This window comes from Eptatretus burgeri, chromosome 13 (genome assembly GCF_056783735.1).
Source record: "Eptatretus burgeri isolate ZD-2024b chromosome 13, Ebu_testis_v1, whole genome shotgun sequence".
NCBI lineage: Eukaryota > Metazoa > Chordata > Myxini > Myxiniformes > Myxinidae > Eptatretus > Eptatretus burgeri.
In genome coordinates this window covers 56,093,779-56,121,598 of record NC_140973.1, presented here as the reverse complement: position 1 = coordinate 56,121,598, position 27,820 = coordinate 56,093,779, and the positions used below count along the sequence as shown (strand labels likewise).

At 51.2% G+C, this 27,820-nt stretch overlaps 1 protein-coding gene and 1 pseudogene across 5 annotated transcripts in view; one reads left to right on the top strand and one right to left on the bottom strand.

Annotated features, from left to right (window-relative positions):
* Window positions 1–27,820, bottom strand: part of LOC147014527 (centrin-2) — a 66,723-nt gene that overhangs the window by 5,836 nt on the left and 33,067 nt on the right. The gene's annotated exons all lie outside the window — the stretch shown is intronic.
* On the top strand, window positions 21,885–23,157 carry LOC147014529 (uncharacterized; annotated as a pseudogene).

Here is a 27,820-nt window from a genome sequence, read left to right as displayed (position 1 = left end):
AACCCCCTTGGAGAAGTTGCAACTTGAAATTGGCTACCCCCTAAAAACACGTTTTTTGGGTGTGGCTCCGCCCATAATGGGCGCACCACGCCCATTCTCAGGAGAACACAACTAGATCATGATATAAACCTCCCACCTAAATTTTATCAGGATCGGATCAAAACCCACAGAGCTATGCTTGGGACAGACAGACAGACACACACACACACACCAATAACGAATATAGTGGTCACTTACTGACTCGTGAACCAATAGTCCCTGGAGCACATGGACCTCAACATCAGCTATAAAATGTCTTGAGCAAATCGTACCTCTGTGCTGGCTTCAAAAGGCCAGCCACTGCAGTCTCATAATTTTCTGCAAGGCCAAATCCTTCCCTTAGCAACCCTCGGCTTATAAAGGGATACAACACCTTCATCTCCATAACCACCGTGGTCTAGTACTCTCATGCAAATGCTTCCTTCACCTTTTGTGTCCCAGACTCCTTGGACTGAATTTACGAATGGCATATAAGAGTTAAACGCGTGTTCACTGAAGAGTGTTAATCTAATGCGCCATCAAAACATTCTTAAATTGCAAAGAAACTTTTACACGGCGGCAAGGGCAGGCCAAATTGAAGAAAAAGGCGTGGAAGAGATAAACGCTGTAGAATCACTTAATCGTGTGATGATAAAGTTAATCGCATATCACCGAAGAGTGTTTATTTATTGCGCAATCAAAACTGAGTGACAAGCGACTAAGTAACAAAGGACCTTTTACACGTCAGGAGGGCATGTTTAAGAGTGTGAGTAAGACCATGAAGCGAGCATTGCACGGCTTATAATTCGCAGTGTGCATGGGATGTTGAATATGGACGTGTTAGCAGTTATTGAATTAGCTCAAGAGGAGACAGAAGAGGACAGGGCAGTTTGTCGACGTTCATTGAGAATATTCGAGGATAGATGCAATCCGCTGTAAAAGTATGACGATATCAAATTTGTCCGGCGTTAGACTTTCGAAGGAATCATTTCATTGGATGCTGAATCCAGTTCAAGATGACCTGGGTCAACCTACATTGAGGAGCATTGTGCTGAATCCCCTCCAACAACTGTGTGGCAATTGAAGGTTAGAGATATGTGTGGCAATTGAATGACAGCGCCTTTGCATGGCAATTGAATGACAGTGCATTTGCCTTCATCTTCATCCTCCAGAGTTCTCAGAAGTCCCAAGCAGAGGACTTTGTACGCTCTAGGAAATGGACCAGCCTTTTTGAAATGTCTTCCGATGTGAGCTGCCTGTTCTTATTTGCGTTCACATCATTCCCCCCATTTTAGATTGTTCATTGGTCCACAATTAAACCCATACATTGCTCAAATTAAAAACTCACCTCTTTTCTTTGCTTACATGCTACCCCGTTAGAACAGATAAAGTAAAACTTGGCATACGGTGAGGCCAATGCGGGGTCATTGAGATTAATTGGTTTGTTCACCTCCCATATGGCTTGCTGAACAAAAGAAATGATTAAAAGGAATGAATCATAACATTGACGTGCATAACTAAACGGCTGTTTAACTGTTTATACAAACACATCTAAACAGATTTTAATCTCCCTTCATAAATACCTATTTAAACGGGTAATTATCTGTGCACTACAAAGATGGTTTTGTCAGTGTTGAAGAGTTAGGTGTTTGTTCACAAGACATTCACGAAATGCCTTTTGTAAATTTGCCTCTATAAGGGTATGGAAGGAGTGCAAAAACATCACCAGATTATACCTCTGCACTAATAAAAGGCAGTGCGAGTGTGTGAGTGAGTCTCCTCCATATATATATATATATATATATATATATATATATATATATATATATATATATATATATATATATATATATATATATATATATATATATATATATATATATATATATATATATATATATACATACATATACATATACATATACACACATACATATTGTTACAGTTGTGGAAATTCACAGAACACCATTCAGGCTTCCCAGAGATCAGTTATGTTGATAAGTGTGTGTTCAGATTAGATTTCCCCACCGAGGTCTAAAGGGATTTATTTGTGTAACCGGGCTGTGATCTTTGAGTCAGCCATTATTCTTTTCCTATTTTTATTTTGGAACAACCACTACTTCAACAACCACAACTTCAACAACCACAACCGCCTCTCAACAACCACGCCATCCCCACCACAGAGCAACGACAACATCGCCTCACCTTCATCTCCACAAACGCCGCCATCTTTTCTCCACCCACGGCGAATTCCACGGACGAGCGCCATCTCCGCCGACAGACACGGGAGCTGATGATTTCTACAACGTCCGCTTTCCACGGCTGATGATTCATGCAACGTCTGCGTGGCTGATGATTTCACGCACATCCGCTCTCTGTCCGAGCTTCGCAATGAAATTGGATCAAAAGATCAAAAGGGGCAGAGCCAGCGAGGGGTAAAGGGTGAGAGGTGAAAGATCAGACCTCACTCACGGACCCCATATAAATGTGCGCTGAATGCCAAGCAGTCTGTCGGGGAGCTGCAGAGAGTGGAAGTCTGGAGCTTGGAGCCAGGGTTTGAGTCCAGCGGAGGGCAGTCGGAGCTTGGAGCGCAGCCAAGCCTGCCGTGCCGCGTAGAACTACGAGTCGGTGGAAAAAGCCGGAGAAAGATCGCCAACGCTGAGGAATGGACGGGCTCTCAAAAGAGCATCAACTCTCGAAAGAGCAAAGCGGCTCGTTTCCAAGCAAGTCCCGTTGAGGTGTAAATCCCCGGCATTTCTGTATGCGCGCATACTTAGGTTAATCGACAATTCGGTGATCGGACCCTGTCGCGCGCGGACAGAATAGTTGGCTGATTTACGGTGTGATTAAAAACACACCCGTAGCTGGATTTCGGCGTTGATCCAAAAGCTGCGACTAGGTTTGCCACGGTCGGTGGGGGCACGGCTTCGCTTGGTTAAAAGCGGTCGTCTGCACGCCGAGCGGGTGAGAAACCACAACAAAATATATATATATATATATATATATATATATATATATATATATATATATATATATATATATATATATATATATATATATATATTTATAAATATATATAAATATATATATATATAAAAATAAATATATATATATATAAAAATAAATATATATATATATAAAAATAAATATATATATATATATATATAAATATATATATATATATATATATATATATATATATATATATATATTGTTGTGGTTACCAGATTCGCAAACCACCATTCAGGTCCCTTAGGTGAGGTATCTCGGTAAGTACATGTGTAGTTAGGCCCAAACCCGTTGTCTAGTGGGAATACATGTCATTTATACGTGCTGCGACTCTTCAGGATAGCCGTTTTTCTTTTACTATCTTTATTTTGGACCAATCGCCACCACCACCAACCACAACAACAACCACCAACCACAACGCCGCTTCACCACAACCGCCACGACCTTTACCGTCACAACTCGCCACCATCGCATCACCGTCATCTCGCGCCACTCATGGGCACCGATGCTGGACTCGTGTAGGGCGCACGTTGAACAGCGTGTACAAAATCACGGATTTTCTGCTTCAAAAACGGATCAAAAACGACACACGCCCACTTTTTGCCGTCCAATCGGTGAGCGAGGGGCGATTTGGCCCCGCCTCCAGAACGATCGATATATGCAAATTTGTGGATCAAAAAAGCCTTCACGCCCACTTTTTCTCGGGCCAATGGGGAGCGAGGTGAAAGGTCAAAGGGAAGGGGTCAAAGGCGAAGTTACGGGGGGATAAAAGGACCGTGTTCGTCAGTCAGGGTCGGAACGAGAGAGTCAGCAGAACGGGGTCGGAGAGTCAAGAAGAGGAGAGTCAAGAAAAGGAGAGAACGGAAAAAGAGTCAAAAGAACGAGAAGGAGTCGGGTCGGAGAGTCAAGAAGAGGAGAGTCGGAAGCAGAGGGTCAAGACTTCGCGGGCGGTGGAGCTGCTCGTCGTGTGCGTTGGAGTCGGAACGGAGGGGACGGAGCTGTGGAAAGGCGGCGACATCGGACGAGGGGGTGCTCGCGTCGGTGCCAGGAGCTGCACGCCCGAGGAGGCCGGCAGCGCGACCTGGCCGAGGTGGAGACGCACACCAGGGATAATAAAGATCCTCTATACCCCGAGCATCAGCAACCCCTCCTGTTTCCCCCCCTCGCGCCTGAGATAGTGCGACCAAGGGGGCCCGTTCCCACCCCCTGCCAGGCACTGTCCACGAGGCCCACGGGTTGCGGGCCATCGCGCTCCGCGTCTCATCACCAGACGGGTAGGCCCGACCCGGTCTCGGCCCCAGGCCTACCTCATTCTTGGGGGATTTCTTTTCCTTGGTTTTGGGTATGTGTTGTCGGCGCCGTCTGTGAAGTAGAATTGTATAAGTGTTGCCGTGTGCTCGGTAGTCGGTATTAGCTCTGCACTGTGTTTTCACTTTTATGTTTGCTTTTTTGTGTAAAATGGAATTGTGTTTTCTTTTTTTTTGTGTGCATTTGGTGGAATTGTATTTGTGTGCTTTCCGTTCGTCGCGAATAAATGTGCTTTATTGTTGAACTGTTCTCCCGCTTCGCTCGTCTTTTCCCCATTGAATCCCCATCTTGCTTCACGTAAAGGGTTGGTAGTGGGCTGAATACGCCCGATAATTAATCGAACCGTCGAGGTCGACGATAACACCGCTCGGTTATTCTGATAGTACGGAACAGGTCGCTAAGTGGCCCGTGTCCGAAGTCGACCTGCGGCGAGGTGCGACGCCCGGTCTACCCCTCCGCGTGAGTACTTAGGTAGTTCGAATTTGGCGAGCAACCCTATCCCACGCGGGGGCTGATTGGCTCGATCGCGGTGAGACCGAAAGGTCCACCCGTGACTGGTTCCCCGGCGTTAGTCCGAGAGGGTCACGACCTGGATTGTCCGTCCGGTGGGCGACGTGCCGCGATTCGAGTTACGTGGCCGCCGCACGCCGGCGGGCGCGAAGACCGCAACACTGGTGTCAGGAGGGGATACAAATTCATCGCCTCCTCGCGGCACTGGTATCGGAGAACAGGAAAACGGGCTCTCCTGTCTCCGGCTAAATTCACGGGAATCGGTCCAGGGGTGAGAGAAGCGACCCCCGATTCCCTCCAAATTACGAGCGAGCAAATTAACCCTTCACGAGAAGCAAGATGGCGTCTCAAGGCGAGCGGGAGCCGGGGGTATTAGAAATGTATTTGTGTAATAATGTAGAGTCCATGGTCCAGGATGGAATCCCCGAGCAGGAAATGTTGATTGTGCAGGAACACGGACTCGCCCAACTGAACCCAGGGCCCGAGGTGGGTGCGGCAGCGGCCGCGGTGTATGACACCTCCCCCCCCCCCTCTCCACCAAGACCCTTCCCCAACCCTTGCCGAAACGGCTCAGCTGAGTGCATCCAACATGGCCCAGCTATGCGCCATGCTGGCGGCAATGAACAAACAAATGAATGAAGTGAAAACGACGATGGATGCGAATACACAACAAATGAACAAAAAGATGGATACAAAAATGAACGGAATGGAAACAAACATGAAGGAGGAAATGAAAAAGCTGCGGGGTGAGACGCAGAACATGGGCCGAAGCCTGCAGGCGGGCATGAAGGCCGTGACCGGGGAGATAAAAATGGCGACTCCACGTGTGGGAGCAAACGAGCTGGGTGGGGGTGCAACGGCTGACAGGCCCGCGGTGGAGGCGGGTGAAAAAATAATTCGTGGAACGTGTTGGGCGAGGGTCGTGACGATGACCGAAAGGGAAAAATTAAATGGGGAGACCAAAACGTGTGAGACGAGACACGAGGTGACGACAACAGAAATAATAGTTGAGACAAGGGAGGTAAAGGGTGAAGAGTTGGCAGAGACACGGGAGATGGGAACGATAGAGGGAAGACGACACGATGAAGACGGGGTAAGTGACGCACACACACACACGGAGGTAGTGGAGGATAATGGGGGTGAGCTCGCGGAGCGTATTGGGACCCGGTGCGAGCACCTGGATGGCCTCCTCCAGGAACGAGGGGAGGGAGTATGCCCCCCTGGAGGCGAGTCACGACCAGGTGAGTTCGGTCGTGCTTTGCGAGGTTGAGGGGACGAGTGCTGTGGACGGGTGCACGGAGAGCTTGGGGGGTGTAGAGGCCCCGGAGACCCTTGTGGGGACACAAATCCCCAGTGTGGTTGTCCCTGTGTGTGTGGTGCAAGGTGTGAGTGCGGCACCGTGTGTGGAAGCGACCCCGTGTGTGAGTGGTGTGGTGGCGATGGTGCCAGAGTGCGTGCTTCCCAGCACGCCGGGTGTGGATGGGGCACCGTGTGTGAGTGAGGCCGTGTGTGTGAGTGAAACGGCCAGTATGAGTGAGGCACCACGTGTGAGTGGTGTGGTGGCGATGGTGCCGGAGTACGTGCTTCCCAGCACGCCGTGTGTGGATGAGGCACGGAGTGTGAGTGAGGCACCGCGGGTTAGTGCCCCCGCGTGTGTGGGTGAGGCACCGTGTGTGGAAGAGACCGCGTGTGTGAGTGTCGCCGTGTGTATGAGTGAGGTACCGCGGGTGAGTGCCCCCCGCGTGTGTGGATGAGGCACGGAGTGTGGATGAGGCACCGCGGGTGAGTTCCCCCGCGTGTGTGAGTGAGGCACGGTGTATGAGTGAGGCACCGCGGGCGAGTGCCCCCGCGTGTGTAAGTGGTATGGTTTGTGTGAGGAAAATGGCAAACGTGAGTGAACGGCCGAATGCAAGGGAGACCGTGTGTGTGAGAGAGCGGTATGTGAGGGAGATGTCGGTTATATGCGGGAGCACGCAGCCGCGTCTCCCGGTGTGAATGTGATGGAGTGGACTGTGTGCGTCGTAACACGCAGGTGTGCGTGGGTTGAATGGAGACGGAGACGGCGACAGAGGAGAGAAAGCCGAGTAGCGGCTGTAGCTGTTTCGAGGACCGTGCCGGGTTCACCCAGCAGTGAGCACGCGGTTCGTGCTGTGCAACGCACGAGACCACCACGTGCTCGCTTGCGAGAGTGAAGTCCCGGTCCGGAAACGCACGCGGTGGATTTGCCGATCCCGCGGACGGACAAAGTTTAGGCAGGTAAATGGATTTGGACCGGACGGGTTCTCCACGCGATCGTGTGTGTTAAGCTCCAACGGGCAAAGCACATGTGTTCGCGTGGGGAACCCCTCGAGACGTGTGGCTTGTGTTTTTTTTTTTTTATGCGCACGGTGACGCCATGGCTGCACGTGGGGTTGGAATTCGGCAGGAGGGGTATCTCTGCCGGATGGTACCGTCCAAGGAGGGACGAGGAACACGTGCAGCTGCGTGACGTCACGGGCAGGTGCAAAGTGCGCGAGCTCTGAGTTGCCGCGCAGGTGCTGCGCATGAAAAAAAAAAAAAAAAAAAGAAAGCCAAGCCTCACTTTCGGGTGCAAAGGATTCCTGGGCAAGGGGTGAAAGACCCCCTTACCTGGGCACAGGATGGAAACTAGTTAGGGGGAAGGGTTAGCTTAGTTAGACCGACTCCATGGGGCAGGGGTAAGTCCTCATGGAGTCCGTGGAATGGATTAGTTAGAGGGATTGTAGCGAGATTTAGGTTGGGAAATAAAATGATTTATTTGGAGACAGTGACAGACTTGTGAATGTGTAGAGGGGACGTAGTTTAGCTACGTAGTGTTAAAAGGAACATGCTGTAGTTTAAGGGACGACGTGGGAGCACGAGTTAGTTAGGGGATGCAGATAGAAGGATGGCAGAGTTCAGTGGCGTGTGTGTTGAAGAGTTGGTGAGTTGTGAGGTGAGTACTTGTTGAGTGAGTGAGGCCAGCGGGTCTGTGTGAGTGGAGTGAATGGGGAATGCATGGTGCGATGAGTGATTGGGGGGAGGAGTGACTCCCGCCCAAGGGACCCCGGGGTCAGAGTAAAGTGAGTTAGCTGGGTTAGTCAAATTGAAAAATGGAGGTCGTTTTGTTGTTGGTGGGAAAGTAGGCTCGAGACCCATTTGGAGGGGTGCAGGAGCCCTGTTGACGGGCTTGGGAGCGTGGCTGCGAAAGGTGAGTATCGCTGAGTGGGTACCCCGGGCACCAGGCTAGTCGGCCGCGGTAGGCCATGGGCCCATGGGGGGCCGGGATAGAGTAGTGGGCACGGGTGCGCCTGCTTGGTGCGGGGGCCCGGGGCGCCATTAGCCGCGTGGGCAGTGTTGTGGGCACGGGTGGCCCTCGGAAAGGGGCCCGGGAGGCCGGCCTGCCACGTGTGCGTTTCAGGGGAGGTGCCATGGGGGGCACTCCCCGGTGTTAGGAGCTGGTAGGCTCGGAGGCCGTGTAGTCCCCGGGCGGGCCATAGCGGGAGATTCGGCAGAGGGTCGTGCCTGCCAAAGGGAGCCACGTGTCCCAGCCAGGAGACCGTGTGAGGGCACGGAGAGAAAATTGGGGGGCGAGGCCCGAAATTGTAAGGACACCAACACAGGCGACGGGAATCTGGGTTGTTAGAACCAATAGTTTAAGCGAGAGGCGCTTGTTGAAAGCCCCGGGGTAGTTTAAGAGTTAATGGTTAGGGTAGATTAGGAGATGTACCCCTCCGCACCATCCATCCCCTCGCTGTCGTTGTGGGCCGCTGGACCCACTTGGTGTTAAGATCGCCGAACTCTGGGGAGGCCATTCTGAGGCTTGAGTTGGGCCTCGACACAGGACGTTAGCTCTCCCTTGTTCCCCTCCGGGAAGGGAACGTAGGGGTTGGGAGTAGGCTAGGTGACAGGATAGGTTAGCCGAACAAGGACGATAAAGGGGGTTAGGGGACGATTTATAGTGGGAAAATAAAAGTAAAAATAAACAAAAAAATAAGTTGGGGCTAAATTGGGGTTTGACAAATTAAGGGAGTGGGTATGTACAGTGACAGGCAAAGGCGATAGGTGGGAGGGAGACAGGAAGGTAGGTCCGAGCCCGCCTTCCGAGTGGCCAGCACCACCGCACTCCCTCCACCAACCTCCACTGAACGGCAAAGGCTGGCCACTTCATCGGCTGGCCGTGTTTTACTTCAAGGCGGAGGCCGCCCAACTTCATCGGCAGCTGTGTGCTACAAGGCCTGTGCCGGCCAGTTCATCTGCTGGCTGTTTTTCTTCGAGGCCTGTGCCGGCCAGTTCATCTGCTGGCTGTTTTTCTTCGAGGCCTGTGCCGGCCAGTTCATCTGCCGGCTGTGTTTGCCTGCAGCGGCCTTCTTCTGCGGGCTGTGTTTGCCTGCTCACCTTTGCCATGCCATGCCCACTGCCCATGTTCACCAGCCCCGTTCAATTTTTGCTTTGCCCCCCCCCTGTTCATTTCCATGTGCGCCAGGATCCGCAAGGCAACAGTTTGCAAGCTGCGAGAACTGCCCTGTTGGCAGCTACAACACGGGCCTGCAGTGGCAGCCCGTGCACCGTGTTTTTCGGTCCATCCATTCATCCATCCATTCGTTGTGTTCATTGCGTGTGCCACTTGAGCTGGCACGGAGACTGCGTTGTGCGGCCCATGCACCGTTGTGGTTCACTGCGTTCAGTTCAAAAGGGAAGGCCTTGGACTGCGTGTGAGCAGCCAGCCACGTTCCCTGTCACCTGCATTGTTTGAGCCAGAGACTGCATGCGGGCAGCCTTGCTCCCTGCTAACTGCTTTCTTTTTGCAGAGTCAATGATCCTGGGCCATGGTTTAGTGTAAAATTTGTAAGTTAAGGTAAGATGTACTGTAAATATGAGTGCGCCCCCCGGCATGTCTGTCTAGCGCCGGCAATTTTATTTAAGTCGTCCGTGTGAGTGAGTTTGTTTAGATAGTTACGCAGCCCTCAGGTTATTTATTTTTGGGACACGAATACCATGAATGTCGCACTCAGGGATCCGTAGGTAAAGTGTACTAGGGGAAAACTACACATGATGGCACACGAAAATTTGACGACTCGGGACGAGTCTGTAAAAAGGAAAGGGGGTAGTGTTGTGGTTACCAGATTCGCAAACCACCATTCAGGTCCCTTAGGTGAGGTATCTCGGTAAGTACATGTGTAGTTAGGCCCAAACCCGTTGTCTAGTGGGAATACATGTCATTTATACGTGCTGCGACTCTTCAGGATAGCCGTTTTTCTTTTACTATCTTTATTTTGGACCAATCGCCACCACCACCAACCACAACAACAACCACCAACCACAACGCCGCTTCACCACAACCGCCACGACCTTTACCGTCACAACTCGCCACCATCGCATCACCGTCATCTCGCGCCACTCATGGGCACCGATGCTGGACTCGTGTAGGGCGCACGTTGAACAGCGTGTACAAAATCACGGATTTTCTGCTTCAAAAACGGATCAAAAACGACACACGCCCACTTTTTGCCGTCCAATCGGTGAGCGAGGGGCGATTTGGCCCCGCCTCCAGAACGATCGATATATGCAAATTTGTGGATCAAAAAGCCTTCACGCCCACTTTTTCTCGGGCCAATGGGGAGCGAGGTGAAAGGTCAAAGGGAAGGGGTCAAAGGCGAAGTTACGGGGGGATAAAAGGACCGTGTTCGTCAGTCAGGGTCGGAACGAGAGAGTCAGCAGAACGGGGTCGGAGAGTCAAGAAGAGGAGAGTCAAGAAAAGGAGAGAACGGAAAAAGAGTCAAAAGAACGAGAAGGAGTCGGGTCGGAGAGTCAAGAAGAGGAGAGTCGGAAGCAGAGGGTCAAGACTTCGCGGGCGGTGGAGCTGCTCGTCGTGTGCGTTGGAGTCGGAACGGAGGGGACGGAGCTGTGGAAAGGCGGCGACATCGGACGAGGGGGTGCTCGCGTCGGTGCCAGGAGCTGCACGCCCGAGGGAGGCCGGCAGCGCGACCTGGCCGAGGTGGAGACGCACACCAGGGATAATAAAGATCCTCTATACCCCGAGCATCAGCAACCCCCTCCTGTTTCCCCCCGCGCTGAGATAGTGCGACCAAGGGGGCCCCGTTCCCACCCCCTGCCAGGCACTGTCCACGAGGCCCGCGGGTTGCGGGGCCATCGCCGCTCCGCGTCTCATCACCAGACGGGTAGGCCCGACCCGGTCTCGGCCCCAGGCCTACCTCATTCTTGGGGGATTTCTTTTCCTTGGTTTTGGGTATGTGTTGTCGGCGCCGTCTGTGAAGTAGAATTGTATAAGTGTTGCCGTGTGCTCGGTAGTCGGTATTAGCTCTGCACTGTGTTTTCACTTTTATGTTTGCTTTTTGTGTAAATGGAATTGTGTTTTCTTTTTTTTTGTGTGCATTTGGTGGAATTGTATTTGTGTGCTTTCCGTTCATCGCGAATAAATGTGCTTTATTGTTGAACTGTTCTCCCGCTTCGCTTCGTCTTTTCCCCCATTGAATCCCCATCTTGCTTCACGTAAAGGGTTGGTAGTGGGCTGAATACGCCCGATAATTAATCGAACCGTCGAGGTCGACGATAACACCGCTCGGTTATTCTGATAGTACGGAACGGGTCGCTTAAGTGGCCCGTGTCCGACGTCGACCTGCGGCGAGGTGCGATCGCCCGGTCTACCCTCCGCGTGGGTACTTAGGTAGTTCGAATTTGGCGAGCAACCCTATCCCACGCGGGGGCTGATTGGCTCGATCGCGGTGAGACCGAAAGGTCCACCCGTGACTGGTTCCCGGCGTTAGTCCGAGAGGGTCACGACTGGATTGTCCGTCCGGTGGGCGACGTGCCGCGATTCGAGTTACGTGGCCGTCGCACGCCGGCGGGCGCGAAGACCGCAACAATATATATATTGTTGTGGTTACCAGATTCGCAAACCACCATTCAGGTCCCTTAGGTGAGGTATCTCGGTAAGTGCATGTGTAGTTAGGCCCAAACCCGTTGTCTAGTGGGAATACATGTCATTTATGCGAGCTGCGACTCTTCAGGATAGCCGTTTTTCTTTTACTATCTTTATTTTGGACCAACCGCCATGATCACAACCACAACAACCACCAACCACAACGCCGCTTCACCACAACCGCCACGACCTTTACCGTCACAACTCGCCACCATCGCATCACCGTCATCTCGCGCCACTCATGGGCACCGATGCTGGACTCGTGTAGGGTGCACGTTGAACAGCGTGTACAAAACCACGGATTTTCTGCTTCAAAAACGGATCAAAAACGACACACGCCCACTTTTTTGCCGTCCAATCGGTGAGCGAGGGGCGATTTGGCCCCACCTCCAGAACGATCGATATATGCAAATTTGTGGATCAAAAAGCCTTCACGCCCACTTTTTCTCGGGCCAATGGGGAGCGAGGTGAAAGGTCAAAGGGAGGGGGTCAAAGGCGAAGTTACGGGGGGATAAAAGGACGGTGTTCGTCAGTCAGAAGGAGTCGGAGTCAGCAAAAAGGGAACGAGAGAGTCAGCAGAACGAGGGTCGGAGAGTCAAGAAGAGGAGAGTCGGAAGCAGAGGGTCAAGACTTCGCGGGCGGTGGAGCTGCTCGTCGTGTGCGTTGGAGTCGGAACGGAGGGGACGGAGCTGTGGAAAGGCGGCGACACCAGACGAGGGGGTGCTCGCGTCGTGCAGGAAGCTGCACCCGAGGGAGGCCGACAGCGCGACCTGGCCGAGGTGGAGACGCTCGTCGCACATATTAAAGATCCTCTATACCCCGAGCATCAGCAACCCCCTCCTGTTTCCCCCCGCGCTGAGATAGTGCGACCAAGGGGGCCCCGTTCCCACCCCCTGCCAGGCACTGTCCACGAGGCCCGCGGGTTGCGGGGCCATCGCCGCTCCGCGTCTCATCACCAGACGGGTAGGCCCGACCCGGTCTCGGCCTCAGGCCTACCTCATTCTTGAGGGTATTTCTTTTCCTTGGTTTTGGGTATGTGTTGTCGGCGCCGTCTGTGAGGTAGAATTGTATAAGTGTTGCCGTGTGCTCGGTAGTCGGTATTAGCTCTGCACTGTGTTTTCACTTTTATGTTTGCTTTTTGTGTAAATGGAATTGTGTTTTCTTTTTTTGTGTGCATTTGGTGGAATTGTATTTGTGTGCTTTCCGTTCGTCGCGAATAAATGTTCTTTTATTGTTGAACTGTTCTCCCGCTTCGCTCGTCTTTTCCTCCATTGAATCCCCATCTTGCTTCACGTAAAGGGTTGGTAGTGGGCTGAGTACGCCCGATAATTAATCGAACCGTCGAGGTCGACGATAACACCGCTCGGTTATTCTGATAGTACGGAACGGGTCGCTTAAGTGGCCCGTGTCCGAAGTCGACCTGCGGCGAGGTGCGATCGCCCGGTCTACCCTCCGCGTGGGTACTTAGGTAGTTCGAATTTGGCGAGCAACCCTATCCCACGCGGGGGCTGATTGGCTCGATCGCGGTGAGACCGAAAGGTCCACCCGTGACTGGTTCCCGGCGTTAGTCCGAGAGGGTCACGACTGGATTGTCCGTCCGGTGGGCGACGTGCCGCGATTCGAGTTACGTGGCCGTCGCACGCCGGCGGGCGCGAAGACCGCAACACTGGTGTCAGGTCGTGCGATACAAATTCATCGGGCTCCTCGCGGCACTGGTATCGGAGAACAGGAAAACGGGCTCTCCTGTCTCCGGCTAAATTTACGGGAATCGGTCCAGGGGTGAGAGAAGCGACCCCCGATTCCCTCCAAATTACGAGCGAGCAAATTAACCCTTCACGAGAAGCAAGATGGCGTCTCAAGGCGAGCGGGAACCGGGGGTATTAGAAATGTATATGTGTAATAATGTAGAGTCCATGGTCCAGGATGGAATCCCCGAGCAGGAAATGTTGATTGTGCAGGAACACGGACTCGCCCAACTGAACCCAGGGCCCGAGGTGGGTGCGGCAGCGGCCGCGTGTATGACACCTCCCCCCCTCTCCACCAAGACCCTTCCCCAACCCTTGCCGAAACGGCTCAGCTGAGTGCATCCAACATGGCCCAGCCATAGCCATGCTGGCGGCAATGAACAAACAAATGAATGAAGTGAAAACGACGATGGATACAAATACAAAATGAAATGAAAAACGAAATGAAAGACATGAACAAGCAAATGAATGAAGTGAAAACGACGATGGATACAAATACAAATGAAATGAAAAACGAAATGAAAGACATGAACAAGCAAATGAATGAAGTGAAAACGACGATGGATGCGAATACACAGCAAATGAAGGGAAGAAATGAAAAAGCTGCGGGGTGAGACGCAGAACATGGGCCGAAGCCTGCAGGCGGGCATGAAGGCCGTGACCGGGGGAGATAAAAATGGCGACTCCACGTGTGGGGAGCAAACGAGCTGGGTGGGGGTGCAACGGCTGACAGGCCCGCGGTGGAGGCGGGTGAAAAAATACCCGTGGAACGTGTTGGGCGAGGGTCGTGGACGATGACCGAAAGGGAAAAATTAAATGGGGAGACCAAAACGTGTGAGACGAGACACGAGGTGACGACAACAGAAATAATAGTTGAGACAAGGGAGGTAAAGGGTGAAGAGTTGGCAGAGACACGGGAGATGGGAACGATAGAGGGAAGACTACGATGAAGACGGGGTAAGTGACGCACACACACACACGGAGGTAGTGGAGGATAATGGGGTGAGCTGGCGGACTGGGCAGGGACCCGGTGCGAGCAGTTGGATGGCCTCCTCCAGGAACGAGGGGAGGGAGTCTGCCCCCTTGAGGCGAGTCACGACCAGGTGAGTTCGGTCGTGCTTTGCGAGGTTGAGGGGAGGAGTGCTGTGAACAGGTGCTTGGAAAGCTTGGGGGGTATAGAGGCCCCGGAGACCCTTGTGGGGACACAAATCCCCAGTGTGGTTGTCCCTGTGTGTGTGGTGCAAGGTGTGAGTGCGTCCCCGTGTGTGGAAGCGACCCCGTGTGTGAGTGGTGTGGTGGCGATGGTGCCAGAGTACGTGCTTCCCAGCACGCCGTGCGTGGGTGAGGCACCGTGTGTGAGTGAGGCCGTGTGTGTGAGTGAAACGGCCAGTATGAGTGAGGCACCACGTGTGAGTGGTATGGTGCCGGAGTGCGTGCTTCCCAGCACGCCGTGTGTGGATGAGGCACGGAGTGTGAGTGAGGCACCGCGGGTTAGTGCCCCCGCGTGTGTGGGTGAGGCACCGTGTGTGGAAGAGACCGCGTGTGTGAGTGTCGCCGTGTGTATGAGTGAGGTACCGCGGGTGAGTGCCCCCGCGTGTGTGGATGAGGCACGGTGTGAGAGTAGTGAGGCACGCGTGAGTGAACGGCCGTGTGCAAGGTCGCTGTGTGCCAGGGAGACCGTGTGTGTGAGAGAGCGGTATGAGAGGGAGATGTCGGTTGGCATGCGGGAGCACGCAGCCGCGTCTCCCCGTGTGAATGTGATGGTGTGGACTGTGTGCGTCGTGACACGCAGGTATGCGTGTGTGGAATGGCGACGGAGACGGCGACAGAGGAGAGAAAGCCGAGTAGCGGCTGTGGTTGTTTCGAGGACCGTGCCGGGTTCACCCAGCAGTGAGCACGCGGTTCGTGCTGTGCAACGCACGAGACCACCACGTGCTCGCTTGCGAGAGTGAAGTCCCGGTCCGGAAACGCACGCGGTGGATTTGCCGATCCCGCGGACGGACAAAGTTTAGGCAGGTAAACGGATTTGGACCGGACGGGTTCTCCACGCGATCGTGCGTGTTAAGCTCCAACGGGCAAAGCACATGTGTTCGCGTGGGGAACCCCTCGAGACGTGTGGCTTGTGTGTTTTTTTTTTATGCGCACGGTGACGTCATGGCTGCACGTGGGGTTGGAATCCGGCAGGAGGGGTATCTCTGCCGGATGGTCCCGTCCAAGGAGGGACGAGGAACACGTGCAGCTGCATGACGTCACGGGCAGGTGCAAAGTGCGCGAGCTCTGAGTTGCCGCGCAGGTGCTGGGCATGAAAAAAAAAAAGGGAAAAACAAGCCTCACTTTCGGGTGTACAGGATTCCTGGGCAAGGGGTGAAAGACCCCCTTACCCTGGGCACAGGATGGAAACTAGTTAGGGGGAAGGGTTAGCTTAGTTAGACCGACTTCATGGGGCAGGGGTAAGTCCTCATGGAGTCCGTGGAATGGATTAGTTAGAGGGATTGTAGCCAGATTTAGGTTGGGAAATAAAATTATTGATTTATTTGGAGACATGGACAGACTTATGAATGTGTAGTGGGGACGTAGCTTAGCTACGTAGGTTAAAAGGAACGTGCTACTAGTTTAAGGGACGACGTGGGAGCACGAGTTAGTTAGGGGAGGTAGTTAGAAGGATGGCAGAGTTCAGTGGTGTGTGTGTTGAAGAGTTGGTGAGTTGTGAGGTGAGTACTTGTTGAGTGAGTGAGGCCAGCGGGTCTGTGTGAGTGGAGTGAATGGGAATGCATGGTGCGATGAGTGATTGGGGAGGAGTGACTCCCGCCTCAAGGGACCCGGGGTCAGAGTAAAGTGAGTTAGCTGGGTTAGTCAAATTGAAAAATGGAGGTCGTTTTGCTGTTGTTGGGAAAGAAGGATCGAGCCCCAGTTGGACCGGTGCAGGAGCACTGTTGACGGGCTTGGGAGCGTGGCTGCGAAGGTGAGTATCGCTGAGTGGGTACCCCGGGCACCAGGCTAGTCGGCCGCGGTAGGCCATGGGCCCATGGGCGGCCGGGATAGAGTAGTGGGCACGGGTGCGCCTGCTTGGTGCGGGGGCCCGGGGCGCCATTAGCCGCGTGGGCAGTGTTGTGGGCACGGGTGACCCTCGGAAAGGGGCCCGGGAGGCCGGCCTGCCACGTGTGCGTTTCAGGGGAGGTGCCATGGGGGGCACTCCCCGGTGTTAGGGAGCTGGTAGGCTCGGAGGCAGTGTAGTGCCCGGGGGTGCCATAGCGGGAGAATCGGCAGAGGGTCGTGCCTGCCAAAGGGAGCCACGTGTCCCAGCCAGGAGACCGTGTGAGGGCACGGAGAGAAAATTGGGGGGGCGAGGCCCGAAATTGTGAGGACACCAACACAGGCGACGGGAATCTGGGTTGTTAGAACCAATAGTTTAAGCGAGAGGCGCTTGTTGAAAGCCCCGGGGTAGTTTAACTGTTAAATGGATAGGGTAGATTAGGAGATGTACCCCTCCGCACCATCCATCCCCTCGCTGTCGTTGTGGGCCGCTGGACCCACTTTGGGTTAAGATCGCCGAACTCTGGGGAGGCCATTCTGAGGCTTCGTTGGGCCTCGACACAGGACGTTAGCTCTCCCTTATTCCCCTCCGGGAAGGGAACGTAGGGGTTGGGAGTAGGCTAGGTGACAGGATAGGTTAGCCGAACAAGGACGATAAAGGGGGTTAGGGGACGATTTATAGTGGGGAAGTAAAAGAAAAAAAAAATAATAAAAAAAATTAAGGGGGCTAAATTGGGGTTTGACAAATTAAGGGAGTGGGTATGTACAGTGACAGGCAAAGGCGATAGGTTGGGAGGGAGACAGGTAGGTAGGTCCGAGCCCGCCTTCCAAGTGGCCAGCACCACCGCACTCCCTCCACCAACCTCCACTGAACGGCAAAGGCTGGCCACTTCATCGGCTGGCCGTGTTTTGCTTCAAGGCGGAGGCCGGCCAAGTTCATCGGCAGCTGTGTGCTGCAAGGCCTGTGCCGGCCAGTTCATCTGCTGGCTGTTTTTCTTCGAGGCCTGTGCCGGCCAGTTCATCTGCCGGCTGTGTTTGCCTGCAACGGCCTGGTTCTGCGGGCTGTGTTTGCCTGCAGCGGCCTTCTTCTGCGGGCTGTGTTTGCCTGCTGCCTTTACCATGCCATGCCCACTGCCCATGTTCACCAGCCCCGTTCAATTTTGCTTTGCCCCCCCCCCCTGTTCATTGCCATGTGCGCCAGGATCGTAAAAGCAACAGTTTGCAAGCTGCGAGAACTGCCCCGTTGGCAGCTACAACACGGGCCTGCAGTGGCGGCCCGTGCACCGTGTTTGCGTCCATCCATTCATGCATCCATTCGTTGTGCTCATTGCGTGTGCCACTTGAGCTGGCACGGAGACTGCGTTTGTGCAGCCCATGCACCGTTGTGGTTCACTGCGTTCAGTTCAAAAGGGAAGGCCTTGGACTGCGTGTGAGCAGCCAGCCACGTTCCCTGTGACCTGCATTGTTTGAGCCAGAGACTGCATGCGGGCAGCCTGGCTCCCTGCTAACTGCTTTCTTTTTGCAGAGTTCAATGATCCTGGGCCATGGTTTAGTGTAAGATTTGTAAGTTAAGGTAAGATGTACTGTACATATGAGTGCGCCCCCGGCATGTTTGTCTTAGCGCCGGCAATTTTATTTAAGTCGTCCGTGTGAGTGAGTTTGTTTAGGTAGTTACGCAGCCCTCAGGTTATTTATTTTGGGGACACGAATACCATGAATGTCGCACTCAGGGATCCGTAGGTAAAGTGTACTAGGGGAAAACTACACATGATGGCACACGAAAATTTGACGACTCGGGACGAGTCTGTAAAAAGGGAAGGGGGTAGTGTTGTGGTTACCAGATTCGCAAACCACCATTCAGGTCCCTTAGGTGAGGTATCTCGGTAAGTGCATGTGTAGTTAGGCCCAAACCCGTTGTCTAGTGGGAATACATGTCATTTATGCGAGCTGCGACTCTTCAGGATAGCCGTTTTTCTTTTACTATCTTTATTTTGGACCAACCGCCATGATCACAACCACAACAACAACCACCAACCACAACGCCGCTTCACCACAACCGCCACGACCTTTACCGTCACAACTCGCCACCATCGCATCACCGCTCATCTCGCGCCACTCATGGGCACCGATGCTGGACTCGTGTAGGGTGCACGTTGAACAGCGTGTACAAAACCACGGATTTTCTGCTTCAAAACGGATCAAAAACGACACACGCCCACTTTTTGCCGTCCAATCGGTGAGCGAGGGCGATTTGGCCCCACCTCCAGAACGATCGATATATGCAAATTTGTGGATCAAAAGCCTTCACGCCCACTTTTCTCGGGCCAATGGGGAGCGAGGTGAAAGGTCAAAGGGAGGGGGTCAAAGGCGAAGTTACGGGGGATAAAAGGACGGTGTTCGTCAGTCAGAAGGAGTCGGAGTCAGCAAAAAGGGAACGAGAGAGTCAGCAGAACGAGGGTCGGAGAGTCAAGAAGAGGAGAGTCGGAAGCAGAGGGTCAAGACTTCGCGGGCGGTGGAGCTGCTCGTCGTGTGCGTTGGAGTCGGAACGGAGGGGACGGAGCTGTGGAAAGGCGGCGACACCAGACGAGGGGGTGCTCGCGTCGTGCAGGAAGCTGCACCCGAGGGAGGCCGACAGCGCGACCTGGCCGAGGTGGAGACGCTCGTCGCACATAATAAAGATCCTCTATACCCCGAGCATCAGCAACCCCCTCCTGTTTCCCCCGCGCTGAGATAGTGCGACCAAGGGGGCCCCGTTCCCACCCCCTGCCAGGCACTGTCCACGAGGCCCGCGGGTTGCGGGGCCATCGCCGCTCCGCGTCTCATCACCAGACGGGTAGGCCCGACCCGGTCTCGGCCTCAGGCCTACCTCATTCTTGAGGGTATTTCTTTTCCTTGGTTTTGGGTATGTGTTGTCGGCGCCGTCTGTGAGGTAGAATTGTATAAGTGTTGCCGTGTGCTCGGTAGTCGGTATTAGCTCTGCACTGTGTTTTCACTTTTATGTTTGCTTTTTGTGTAAATGGAATTGTGTTTTCTTTTTTTTGTGTGCATTTTGTGGAATTGTATTTGTGTGCTTTCCGTTCGTCGCGAATAAATGTGCTTTATTGTTGAACTGTTCTCCCGCTTCGCTTCGTCTTTTCCTCCATTGAATCCCCATCTTGCTTCACGTAAAGGGTTGGTAGTGGGCTGAGTACGCCCGATAATTAATCGAACCGTCGAGGTCGACGATAACACCGCTCGGTTATTCTGATAGTACGGAACGGGTCGCTTCAGTGGCCCGTGTCCGAAGTCGACCTGCGGCGAGGTGCGATCGCCCGGTCTACCCTCCGCGTGGGTACTTAGGTAGTTCGAATTTGGCGAGCAACCCTATCCCACGCGGGGGGCTGATTGGCTCGATCGCGGTGAGACCGAAAGGTCCACCCGTGACTGGTTCCCGGCGTTAGTCCGAGAGGGTCACGACTGGATTGTCCGTCCGGTGGGCGACGTGCCGCGATTTGAGTTACGTGGCCGTCGCACGCCGGCGGGCGCGAAGACCGCAACAATATATATATATAAATATATACAGGGTGTCCCCAAAAAATGTACTCACATTTTGGCTCCTCATAACTCATTGAATTTTTCATTTATTTTCAGATCAAATTGACCATAAAAATGGCAGAAGTACGACTGGGATTTGAAGAAAGAAAATTTATCATAAAGTGCTACTGGAAGCATGAAAACATCATGGAAGTGCAAAGACAATTTAGAAGACATTTTCACAAAGATCCACCAACGCGACGCACCATTGCTCGCATCCGAGATAAGTTTGAAACAGATGGAACTGTGCATGACGTCCATAAGGAGCGTTCAGGAAGACCATGGTCATCAACCACCCCCGCAAAGGAAAATTAATTGCTGGAAACCCTCCACCGATCCCCACGGAAATCTGTACGACAAATGGCTCGTGAGACAGGAATCCCAAAATCAAGCGCCCATCGCATTTTGAAGCGAATTAATTGGAAAAGTTACATTCCAAAATTAATCGAAGCTCTAAATGAAGACGATCCTGACTGGAGAGCTGAATTTTGTGAGTGGTACCTGGGCAAATGGGAAGAAGATGCAGCATTTCCATCCAAAATTGTTTGGAGCGATGAGGCCAGCTTCAAGTTAAATGGCTCAATTAACCGACACAGTTGCACCTACTGGGCTCCTGAAAATCCGCATGTTACTATGGAACACCATTTAAACTTACCAGGGGTTACTGTGTGGTGTGGGATATCAGCATTGGGCATCCTAGGGCCATTCTTTTTTGACCAAACTGTCACTGGGGATGCTTACTTAAACTTGCTGCAGGAATCCGTCGGTCCACGTGTCGAAGAGATATTTGGTGACGAAGAGATTTACTTTCAGCAAGATGGAGCACCTCCCCACTACCACCGTGATGTAAGGGCCTATCTCAAAGCAACTTTTCCGAACAGATGGATTGGGCGAAGAGGTAGTGTTGAATTCCCTGCGCGTTCCCCAGACCTCATTCCAATGGACTTCTTTTTATGGGGATATCTCAAAGATAAGGTTTGCGGCTCAAAACCAGCAACAGTCGATGAGCTGAAAGATGAAATTGAAAGACAATGTCTTGCAGTTCCAAATTAAATGATTTGTAACGCTGTTGAATCCATTGGTCCGCGTTATCGGCTGTGTTTGAAACGTGATGATCGTCAGTTTGAACATTTGTAAACATGCATTTATACATTTAACCATTAATCTTGTTTCTAAGTCAATAAACAACGCATTTATTATCATTTAAAGAGCGAGTACATTTTTTTGGGACACCCTGTATGTATATATGTATATATATATATATATATATATATATATATATATATATATATATATATATATATATATATATATATATATATATATATATATATATATATATATACATATAAATATATATATACATATACATATATATATATACATATATATATACATATATATACATATATATATACATATATATATACATATATATGTATATATATATATATATATATATATATATATATATATATATATATATATATATATATATATATATATATATATATATATTAGGGTGCTTCTGGAGCCCTCATAGTAAGCAATTAACTTCTACCTAGTCTTAAAATGTTCCATTTGTGAAAATAATAACCTCTGTGAAATTTAAATGAAATCAGAAGTTGTTTAGGGGGTCCACCGGTCACCCGAAGTTGGAGGGCTATGTCCTCTACTATGTGCATATGGCAGCTATTCAAATAGGATCCATTAATGAATGTAACATTAATGAATGAATTGGATCCAAATTGACTACAAACTTGCTTGATAACTGGCACTGCAGAGACTATTGTGAACCTGGTGTTTGATACCACAGCAAGCAACACAGGACATGTGACAGCAGCCTGTGTGACAATTCAGCAACAGCTTCAACGTGCAGTCCTGTGGTCAGGATGTCGACATCATGTGGGTGAGGTCATACTCACTCATGTGTTCAACGACTTGAAGATTGAAGTTTCCAAATCGCCAGATGTCGCCCTTTTCTCGCGATTTCACAAGAACTTTGAGCTACTGCCATACAAGAGTGACCAGCCAGTTACCCAGTTGGATCTTTCCAACTTCAGTGAAGACACTAAGAAGATGATGGAAGGATGGAGAGCTTGTGTGCTAAATACCATAACCCTGCAGTTAGATCTTCAGAGAGATGATTATCATGAGTTTGTAGAGCTGTGTCTTGTGTTTTTGAGTGGTAATGACACAATAAACTTCAAGCAACCTGGAGCTCTTCACAAAGCCCGATGGATGGCAAAGCTGTTATATTCCATCAAGATTTGTCTGTTGGAAGCTGCAATTAACCAACTCCCCCCAGGAACAATTACAACGAAACACCAGCTGCCAAAAGTGAAGGACTTTGTGACTTTTGCTACCATTGTCTTCAGCTCCTGGTGGATTACATGGAATTCTGCTGTCGATGCACCTTGGAATGACTTGAAGCTGTATCACACTCTGCTAATGTATGAAGCTGTGAATCCCAAGTTTTCCATAAGTGCAGTCAGAGCGTTTTAACGCCATCTGTAGTACCTCACTGCAGGGATGGTACCTCTCACGCTCTTAAGTAACAAAGTACAACAATAGGAGAAACGGGCACTAGCTGATAGACTGTTGACTATTAAACTTCCAGAGGTTATACACACGCCATGTGACCGTTTTGGCACTGGGTTTGGGAAGCCCAAGTTCCCTACAGGCATCAATCGATCCACTACGTTTGCTGATTTAGTCAGCCAAGATTCTTGGTTCACTCTTCAAATTCTCGAGATAGACCATGAATTTCTTGCAGAGGATGGTGGAAGCTGGTCAAACTCTGCTGCATACCAAGCTTCTGTTGTTAATGTTAATGCCATGAATGTGGTAAATGATTGTGCTGAGCGTGGAGTAAAACTGAGTTCGGACTTTCTTGCAGCAGCCAGAACTGAAGAACATTATCAAAATGTGTTACAAGTTGTGGAGCAAGACAGAAAACAAACGTCAAACCTGCGCAGCGGAAATCTACAATTAGCAAGCATGAGACTCGGTGTGTTGTGAAATTTGGCACCTTTGATATGAACTGTGAACTACTGCAATACGAGGTACCAATATTCAAACTGTGGATTTTCAATTCGTTCATTATTGAAGTGCTTTAATACATGCTACTGGTTCTCTAAAAATTTGAAAAAGTCATTTTTTGACTCGCACTGCCTTTTGTTCAGTTTCTATGACTCAAATATAGAAATGGTAGCCAATTTATATTATAAGCTCCAATGTATTTAATAAAACACAAGGCAGCTATTTTTAAATTATGTCAATATCTCTCAAATAGCTGCCTCATGCTTAATTTTGTGGATATGAACAGTGAGATGATTAAACGTAACCTTAAATAGGGCAAATATGCAGAATGATTATAGAGGAGCTATTATTTTTCAGAGTAACTCATTGCATAAATATCGCTGCCTTTTGCATAAAATAATAAACTTGCGATACAATTTTGATTGGCTCGTGGACCCCCTAGATAATAATTGATTTCAACCAAATTTTGTATGAGTGGTCTCATTAGGAAGTGGAACAAACTGAGGGCAGGTAGAAGTTTAATGCAATTTTTTTTCATCATGGGGCTCCAGAAGCACCCTATCGCTCAGGGTGACGGAGCACGAACCACTCACTCGGGGTGACGGAGCGCGAACCACTCACTCGGGGTGACGGAGCGCGAACCACTCACTCGGGGTGACGGAGCGCGAACCACTCACTAGGGGTGACGGAGCGCGAACCACTCACTCGGGGTGACGGAGCGCGAACCACTCACTCGGGGTGACGGAGCGCGAACCACTCACTCGGGGTGACGGAGCGCGAACCACTCACTCGGGGTGACGGAGCGCGAACCACTCACTCGGGGTGACGGAGCGCGAACCACTCACTCGGGGTGACGGAGCGCGAACCACTCACTCGGGGTGACGGAGCGCGAACCACTCACTCGGGGTGACGGAGCGCGAACCACTCACTCGGGTGACGGAGCGCGAACCACTCACTCGGGGTGACGGAGCGCGAACCACTCACTCGGGGTGACGGAGCGCGAACCACTCACTCGGGGTGACGGAGCGCGAACCACTCACTCGGGGTGACGGAGCGCGAACCACTCACTCGGGGTGACGGAGCGCGAACCACTCACTCGGGTGACGGAGCGCGAACCACTCACTCGGGGTGACGGAGCGCGAACCACTCACTCGGGGTGACGGAGCGCGAACCACTCACTCGGGGTGACGGAGCGCGAACCACTCACTCGGGGTGACGGAGCGCGAACCACTCACTCCGAGTGACGGAGCGCGAACCACTCACTCGGGGTGACGGAGCGCGAACCACTCACTCGGGGTGACGGAGCGCGAACCACTCACTCGGGGTGACGGAGCGCGAACCACTCACTCGGGGTGACGGAGCGCGAACCACTCACTCGGGGTGACGGAGCGCGAACCACTCACTCGGGGTGACGGAGCGCGAACCACTCACTCGGGGTGACGGAGCGCGAACCACTCACTCGGGGTGACGGAGCGCGAACCACTCACTCGGGTGACGGAGCGCGAACCACTCACTCGGGGTGACGGAGCGCGAACCACTCACTCGGGGTGACGGAGCGCGAACCACTCACTCGGGGTGACGGAGCGCGAACCACTCACTCGGGGTGACGGAGCGCGAACCACTCACTCGGGGTGACGGAGCGCGAACCACTCACTCGGGGTGACGGAGCGCGAACCACTCACTCGGGGTGACGGAGCGCGAACCACTCACTCGGGTGACGGAGCGCGAACCACTCACTCGGGTGACGGAGCGCGAACCACTCACTCGGGTGACGGAGCGCGAACCACTCACTCGGGGTGACGGAGCGCGAACCACTCACTCGGGGTGACGGAGCGCGAACCACTCACTCGGGGTGACGGAGCGCGAACCACTCACTCGGGGTGACGGAGCGCGAACCACTCACTCGGGGTGACGGAGCGCGAACCACTCACTCGGGTGACGGAGCGCGAACCACTCACTCGGGGTGACGGAGCGCGAACCACTCACTCGGGGTGACGGAGCGCGAACCACTCACTCGGGTGACGGAGCGCGAACCACTCACTCGGGGTGACGGAGCGCGAACCACTCACTCGGGGTGACGGAGCGCGAACCACTCACTCGGGGTGACGGAGCGCGAACCACTCACTCGGGGTGACGGAGCGCGAACCACTCACTCGGGGTGACGGAGCGCGAACCACTCACTCGGGGTGACGGAGCGCGAACCACTCACTCGGGGTGACGGAGCGCGAACCACTCACTCGGGGTGACGGAGCACGAACCACTCACTCGGGGGTGACGGAGCACGAACCACTCACTCGGGGTGACGGAGCACGAACCACTCACTCGGGGTGACGGAGCACGAACCACTCACTCGGGGTGACGGAGCACGAACCACTCACTCGGGGTGACGGAGCACGAACCACTCACTCGGGGTGACGGAGCACGAACCACTCACTCGGGGTGACGGAGCACGAACCATAAGCAAGAAGCCTATTTAATTGTTTTTGAGGTCAAAAGGTCAACATAGGCCAAAGGTCAACAAATCTATCAAATTTCTAAAATCGTCAATTTTCATCCGATTAACCTGAAAATTAAGCAGCGATTGCATAGTGCATCACTGAATTTGGAAACTAACTATTTTTGAGGACAAAAGGTCAACTCAAGGTCAAGTTTCTAAAACCATCAATTTCAATCTGAAAATAATCAATTTTCATCCGATTGACCTGAGCTTTGATTAAGATTGTCAATTTTAATCTTCATGAAATGGACAATTTGATGTATCCATGGCAACCTTTGGAGAGATGGGTAAATTATGCAAGTATTGTGCTCTGCAACACGTCTTTTTCTTGTAATTCTGTCTGTCAGTCTGTCTGTCAATCGCCTATAGGTCACAATTTTAAACTAATCTTCACGAAACTTCACCACGTGGTGGAGTTTGTCAAAAGCAAGAAGCCTATTGTTTGGTAAAAAGGTCAACATAAGTAAAATTTCAAAAATCCTCAATTTTCATCCGATTGATTAGAAATTTGAACAGGATTTTCAAATTAGCTTACTGATTTAAACCAATTATTTTTGAGGTCACCATTGGCTAAAAGTTCAACATAGGCCAAAGGCCAACAACTTGGGTGAGATTTCTAAAATCCTCAATTTTCATCCAATTGACTTGAAATTTGAAGAGGAGTTGCATATTTGGTCATTGAATTCAACCACCAATTATTGTTGAGGTCAAATTTGTTTTATGGATTTTGCAAGTATCGTGTCTGCACGACGTCTTTTCGTTTGTTTGATTGTTTGTTTGCAGGATATCTCAAAAAGTTGTGGACATATTTGGATGAAATTTGGTGGGCAGGTTGGGTGTGTGACAAGGACAAAAAAAAATTCGATTTTGGCGAAGATCCGGATCCGGCTACTGGAGAATTTTTAAGTGATTCTTCACCATTGACAGATATGGCTAAAAACTATATATTGCACAATATTTCAAAACAAGGTGGGCATGTGTGTGACAAGGACAAATCAATTCGATTTTGGTGAAGATCCGAATCCAGATCTGGATACGAGAATTTTAACTTTAAAAGCGATTCTTCACCATTGAGAGACTGGGCCAAAAACGATATATGGCATGATATTTAAAAAATGTATTGTGCCCGATATGTTCTCGTGGATCAGGCATTGCGTGGCAGAGTTATGCTCTCTACCGTGTGCCCTTCTAGTTTTTATTACTTGTACTTTTTTATCACTGCAGGCAGGTTGGTGGTCTTGCAGTATTTTGAATAGCTTCTCTGCAAATGCACCTCATGCTATCTTTCCTGCCCATGAAACTATAAATTCTAGCTGCAAATGCTCCACCAGACACCCTTACCTTATTATCTTCCCCAAGTCTCAGCTTAATGCTCACCTACAATCATTTCTTGATCGATCTTCCCTAACATGTAGAGCCATATTGCTAAATCTGTAATCATGTACTCTTTCCTCCAGCTCTTCAGGTTTGTTACCCCTCTCTTATTCTGGTCTCACCCTTTTTTTCTTTTTTTTTTGTACCTCTGAGCTTTACTGCACCCACTACGTCGAAACGACTTCAAGAAGAAATGCCAACTTTAGTTTTGTACAAGTCTGAAGACGACGATGGTCCACGAGCGGTATTTGACGATGTAGATTGTTTCAGAAGTCAAGGATGAGACAATGTGATAATGTTTGACCAAGTTATAAAAATGATCAACATGATGTGGTACAAGTGACAGGTTATTAGCAGCAAAATGTCGAAAACCCGGTTTCGTTCAACAACTTTAAAAATTTGACCTTTGCATAACCTTAAAAGGTCACAAAACAATGTTGTGGACATCAAAATGAGGAAACGGGATAAGTGCTATAGGTTATTGGAGTTAGTTCGTCGAAGAAGGTCGAAAACCCAGTTCGATTCCCACAACTTTGAAAATTTGACCTTTGTGAACTTTAAAGCTCAAAGGTCAAGGATTATGACCTTTGGTGCAAAACTTCCTCTGGAACATTCCAGAAACAATATAACGTCATATAGACTATATGGCATTTCGCACTCCTAGGATTATCCATACTTTGATGAAATCAGCGTAAAAACAAACTTGAAGGGGGCGCCACGGGCAAGGTGTTCGAGATAGAGCAAAATGGTTTCAAGACTTTAGGTGAGGAA